General features: G+C 50.8%; 1 protein-coding gene across 7 annotated transcripts in view; it reads left to right on the top strand.

The window, feature by feature from the left end:
• The first annotated feature begins 532 nt into the window (after nucleotides 1-532).
• PPP6R2 (protein phosphatase 6 regulatory subunit 2) overlaps nucleotides 533-6,000 on the top strand; it is an 84,166-nt gene continuing 78,698 nt past the window's right edge. For all 7 annotated transcript variants that reach the window (XM_032647076.1, XM_032647080.1, XM_032647079.1 and 4 more), the window contains exon 1: nucleotides 533-761. The gene's annotated coding sequence lies outside the window, so the exon portion shown is untranslated. The remainder of the gene's footprint in view (nucleotides 762-6,000) is intronic.

The raw sequence follows: 6,000 nt of genomic DNA, 5'->3' as shown, positions 1-6,000 counted from the left end.
CATATTTTAATGTGCAAAATACTACGAGAACCTGGGGGGCACCTGGAAAAACCATGGGTCTGGTGGCTGCTGCTCCGACGCTCCCAGTCCGGGTAGTAGAGAGGACGGAGAGCTGACCACTGCTCACGGTTGCTCTGGCCGTGTCCACGCCACGTGCCCAAGGTGCTCAGGAGACACCCAGCTGCCCCAGTCGCAGAGGCCTTCAGCCTTAGAGGAAGGCTCCCAGGGAGCAGGGATACCCCTGCCCCAGATGTGTGACCCTCAAATCGTTTCAGGCCTATGGAGGGGTTGTTCTGTTGACGATGTTGTGTTAGAAAATGTATCACCGCAAACGCATTAGCCCATCAAGACTTACTTAACGCTCGTGCAGAAATTTTGCGATACCTCAGAAGGACCACCGGAGGACGAAGCCGCGCCCGCCGCACCCCGCGCGGCCCCGCTCAACATGGGCCCCGCCCACCTATAGGCCCCGCCCCACTGCGAGCGCGAGCCCCCGCACGAGGCCCCGCCCCCGGCGTGCGCGTGCCCGGCCGCCGCCACCGCCATTTTGGAGTGACCGGAGCGCCGCCCGCGGCCCGATCCGGTCCCGAGCCGCCGGTCCGCCGGGCTGAGTCTCTGGGCGCCGTATCCGTGGGCGCCTCGCCCGGCCGGGCCCATGTGCGCGCGGCCCGCCCCAGGCCGCCCGGGCTTCGCCTCTGCCCGCGCCCTGGCCTCCACCCGGGCCTCCGAGGAGCCGCCGCGACGCCCAGCCCGCGGGGCAGGTGAGTGCGGCCGCCCCTCAGAGCCGGCGGTACTAGCTGGCCGGGCCCGGAGGGGCCACCCCGTCAGTGTCCTCATGTCGGCGTCCACCCTCTGCCTGTCGCTGACCCCTCAGTGTCCACCCCTTTGTCAGCGTCCACGCCCCGCCCGTCGCTGCCGCCGTGATGCTCGCCTTGTCGGCGCCCACCCTTGTCAGCGTCCCCCAGCTCAGCGTCCCCCAGGTCAGTGCCCGCCCCGTCAGTGTCCTCTACAACGGCGTCCACCCCTGACAGTGACGTCGTGTCCGTGTCCACCACCAGTGTCTCCCGTGACGGTCCACCCGCACCAGTGACCTCCACTCCGTTAGTGCCCCATGTCAGTGCCCTCCCGCCTCCTTTACCCCCTCGGAGTCCCCCAAAGCGGTGTTCACCCCCACCTGTGGTGCCCTTCCAGTCAGTGTCTCCCACATCAGTGACCCCCCCAAGTGCCCTCCTCCCTGTCAGTAACCTCCCCCTAATGTCCTTCCTCCCCCTGTGCTGCCAGTGCCCCCAACATCAGTGCCCCCCCAGGCGAGATCCCCCATCAGTCCTCCCAAGGTTGTCGGTGTCCCCACTCCCCTCCTCACTGCTTCCTCCCTGACGCCTCTCTGTTAGGGACCCTTCCCGGCAGTGCCCTGACCCACCTGCCAGTGCTACGCCTCGCAGTGTCCTCCAGGGCCGGTGTGCTGCCTGTCGATGTGGGACTCTCCACTGCCCGCTGTCATCAGTCCCCTTGTCCACTCACTGGCTCCTCTCCCTGCTACTGTCCCCTTTCCATTACCACGTGAGCTCATGTGTCTCCAGTCACCTACCCCCATTCTGTCACCCCCTTACGGCTCACAGCCCCATTTCTTCCCTCATCTCCATCACCCCTTCCCTTCACACCTGTCACCTTCCCTCATGTACTTTACGGGCCCATTGAATGTCCTGCCACCGTCACTGTGACGTCTTCCACACACCCCCACTTCTGCTTTGTGTCCTTACAGCCTAACTACCTGCATCGTCCACCCACTTGTTACTGACCGCTCCCACTTTGGTACTGACCCCCTGCCCTGTCACCACCAGCTCGTTCAGCCTGTCACTTCCGCTTAGTTCCTGCATTTCACGGTACCCCCTCCCCCATTTTGTCCCTGTACCCACCTGTCTTGTCCTTAGGGCCTTTTCCAGCATGTTACTCTTTCACCACCTGTCACCTCCCCCCATGGCCTCTTCCTGCCATGCCCTTGGCCTCTCAGTGCCCAGGCCCTCACTGGCTCTCTCAGCTGTTCACCTCTTCTTCATGTCCCTTCCTTTCTGGCTTCTCTTCCCTTTTGGCATCTCACACTGTCACGTCAGCTAAGCTCTGGAAGGCAAGAAGCAGCTGGCTATGAGAAGAGTCAGGGACAGAGACGTCTAGACCGAGGGGGCAGCACATGCAAAGGCCCTGAGGTGGACCTCCAGGAACCTAGATAAGACTGATATGTGGCCAGGGTAAGGGGGAGACACACAAGAGCCTTGGTTAGGGCATTGGCCTTCCAATCGTGCTGTTCCTTGCAGGCTGTTGAGTCTGAGTTTGAGGGACCCAGGCTGGAGATTGAGTTGGGGAGGGCCATCAACACCTGAATAGGAGGGGGAGAGACAAGGCGTTGGGAGTGAGTGTGTTTGTGGTTTAGACCTTGGTGACGGCTGAGGGAGTGATTTTGGAGGTAGGGCTATTGGGACGTGCTGATGGATTAGGAGAGGGGTGTGAGGGGAAGAGAGGACTCGGGATGATTTCTGGGCTTATTGATGGCGTACATGGGTGGACTGGGGCACTTTGGATGGGTGGATGGGGAAGCTGGGGGTGGTGGTGGCAGTTGCAGGGGAGTTGTTTTAGGTTGGAGGCGGAAAGTAAGGCTTTCTTGTGGCTGAAAGTAGTGGGAGAAGTCTGACAAGTTAAAGGGTAGTTAGGGAGAAGGAATCTCGCAGAAGAATCTGGAGCCCAGAGGAGAGGTCAGGCTGCAGGTGTACGACCTCAGCACAGGATAATGTTTGAACCCTAGGAAATGGCTGTTTGTTTGCACACACACGCAGCAGAACACTTTGATCATTTATTGTGTGCTGCTGTCTTAAATGCTTAATATGAATTATTTAATCCTCACAGGAACCCTAGGCTATAGGAACTATTATTTTACTGTTTTATAGATGAAGAAACTAAGATACACAACAAACAAGTGATAGAGCCAGGATTTGCATCCCAGGCTGGCTGATTCAAGCCTCTCCTCCCCTTTTTCTTTTGGTTAAGGAAAAGGCTAACTTTTGAAGTACTGTTTTTACATTTTTGAATAATAACGGTAATCGATTATGTTTTAGGCAATTTGGTGTTCGTGCACGTATGTGTTCCAATAAAACTTCATTTACAAAAACAAGTCCAGCCACTTTTTAAAGTAGCTCATTAAAAAAACTAAAGTGCCTCATTTAATCTTTTTTACTTTTTTTTTTTTTTGGCCGCACCGCGCCTTGTGATATCTTAGTTCCCTGACCAGGGATTGAACCTGGGTCCACGGCAGTGAAAGTCCAAGTCTTAACCACCGGACAGCCAGGGAATTCCTGATTTTTTTTTTTAAGAACAAAGTGCTTTACCTTTTGTTAGCTTTGTATTTTCATGAGACATAACATTTTGACGTAAAGTGAGTACGTGTCTTGTGCAGAATTTACTATAGACCAGAGAGTGAAAACCAGTGCTAAATTCTATATTTTGACATCTAACCCAGTAATCATTTAATTTTTTTTTTTTTTTTTTGGCCATGCCATGCGGCACGTGGGCTCTTAGTTCCCCTCCCAGGGATCGAACCTGCGCCTGCTGCATTGGAAGCCCGGAGCCTTAACCACTGGACCGCCAGAGAAGTCCATTTAATTCTTAAAAACAAGTTAATGAGGTCATTACTCTTAATATTCCTGTTAATATTCACGTGAGAACACTGAGGCACAAACAAGTAATGTACCCAAGGGTAGCAGTAAATAAATGGGAGAGCCAGGACTCAACTCATGTGGTCAGACTCCAATGGGTGGTTATGCACATGGTAATCTGAACTCAGCATAAAATTCAAAGGACACCAAAATGTGTATCATTCTCACCCTGTCCATCAGCTATCCTCTTCCTCTTGGAAATCATGTCATGTCCATATACAGCAAGCAGCTCTCTTTTTAACACAGAATGTGCAATCTTTTATTTCTTTAAAAAGATTCCACCATTTAAAAATTATTGAAGAGTATTTTACACCCAATGCAAAGTACAGATCCTAAGTATATAAGTTTGATGAATTTTAACAAATGTATACACCCGTGTGTCCGTCACTCATATCAAGATATAGAACATTTCTGTCATCCCTAAAAGTTTTTCTTTGTGTCCCTTTTCAGGTATTAAAGCCATCCTTCAAAATCGCAAGGCAACAATTGTTCTGATTTCTATTTTTACAGATTAATTTTGCACATCCTTGAACGTCATGTAAATGGAGTCATAAAGTACATGCTCTTTTGTGTCTGTCTTTTACTCAGATGTTTTTGAAATTTATTGATTTTGATGCCTGTGTCTATAGTTTTATAGTTTGAGTAGTATTCCTTTGTGTGAAAATATTTTTCTTATTGATAGACATTTGGGTTGCTTTCACTTTTTAGCTGTTGTGAGTAAAGTCACTGAGTTTATTGTACATTCTTTTGTGGACATATGTTATATCTTTTGAGTAAATATCTAGGAGTGGAATTGCTGGGTCATAGTATAGATATATGTTTAATTTGTTTTTAGAAAATGCCAAACAGGGACTTCCCTGGTGGCACAGTGGTTAAGAATCTGCCTGCCAATGCAGGGGACATGGGTTCGAGCCCTGGTCTGGGAAGATTCCCACATGCCATGGAGCAACTAAGCCCGTGTGCCACTACTAAGCCTGCACTCTAGAGCCCAAGAGCCACAACTGCTGAGCCTGCGTGCCACAACTGCTGAAGCCTGCACACTTAGAGCCCATGCTCCACAACAAGAGAAGCCACCGCAATGAGAAGCCTGCACACCGCAATGAAGAGTAGCCCCCGCTCACCGCAACTAGAGAAAGCCCATGCACAGCAACAGAGACCCAGTGCAGCCAAATAAATTTAAAAAACAAAACAAAACAAAAAATGCTAAACAGTGTTTCCAAACTGGTACCATTTCATATTCCAATCAGTAATGTATGAGAGTTCTAGTTTCTCCACATGCATACCAACTCTTGATATTGTCAGTCTTTTTAATTCAGGTGGTAGTGGTATTTCATTATGGTTTTAATAACAGTGGTGAGCAACTTTTCATACGTTTTTTGACCATTTGTGTATCTCCTGCGAAGCGTCAGGTCTTTTGTCCACTTTTTGTTGGATTGTCTTTATTATTCAGTTTTAGGAATTCAAAAAAATACTCTGGTTGGATTGTCTTTATTTTTTGTTGGATTGTCTTTATTATTCAGTTTTAGGAATTCAAAAAAATATTCTGGTTGTAAGTCCTTTATGATATTTGTGTGTATGTACATACATACATATACAATGAGGGAGTGGGAGGAGGAGAGGAAGTGAGGGGTGAATGTTGTTTCCTATTTTGTGGTTTGCCTATTTGTTTCTTGATGGTATCCTTTTTTTAAAAAATTTTTATTTATTTTTGGCTGTATTGGGTCTTTGTTGCCGTGCACGGGCTTTCTCTAGTTGTGGTGAGTGGGTGCTACTTTTTGTTGCAGTGCATGGGCTTCTCATTGCCTCATTGTGATGGCTTCTTTTGTTGCGAAGCACAGGACCTAGGTGTGCAGGCTTCAGTAGTTGCAGCATGCGGGCTCAGTAGTTGCGGCACATGGGCCCCAGAGTACATGAGCTTCAGTAGTTGTGGCACGTGGGCTCAGTAGTTGTGACGGTCTATAGAGTGCAGACTCAGTAGTTGTGGCACACAGGCTTAGTTGCTCCGCAGTATGTGGGATCTTCCTGGACCAGGGATCGAACCTGTGTCCCCAGCATTGGCAAGCGGATTCTTTTTTTTTTTTTTTTTGCGGTACGCGGGCCTCTCACCGTTGTGGCCTCTCCCGTTGCGGAGCGCAGGCTCCGGACGCGCAGGCTCAGTGGCCGTGGCTCACGGGCCCAGCCGCTCCGTGGCATGTGGGATCTTCCCGGACCAGGGCATGAACCCGTGTCCCCTGCATCGGCAGGCGGACTCACAACCACTGCGCCACCAGGGAAGCCCGGCAGGCGGATTCTTAAC

This window comes from Phocoena sinus, chromosome 10, assembly GCF_008692025.1.
Source record: "Phocoena sinus isolate mPhoSin1 chromosome 10, mPhoSin1.pri, whole genome shotgun sequence".
In the NCBI taxonomy this organism is placed as follows: Eukaryota; Metazoa; Chordata; class Mammalia; order Artiodactyla; family Phocoenidae; genus Phocoena; species Phocoena sinus.
The sequence above is the reverse complement of the archived record's forward strand: the minus strand, read 5'-3'. Positions and strand labels throughout refer to the sequence as shown.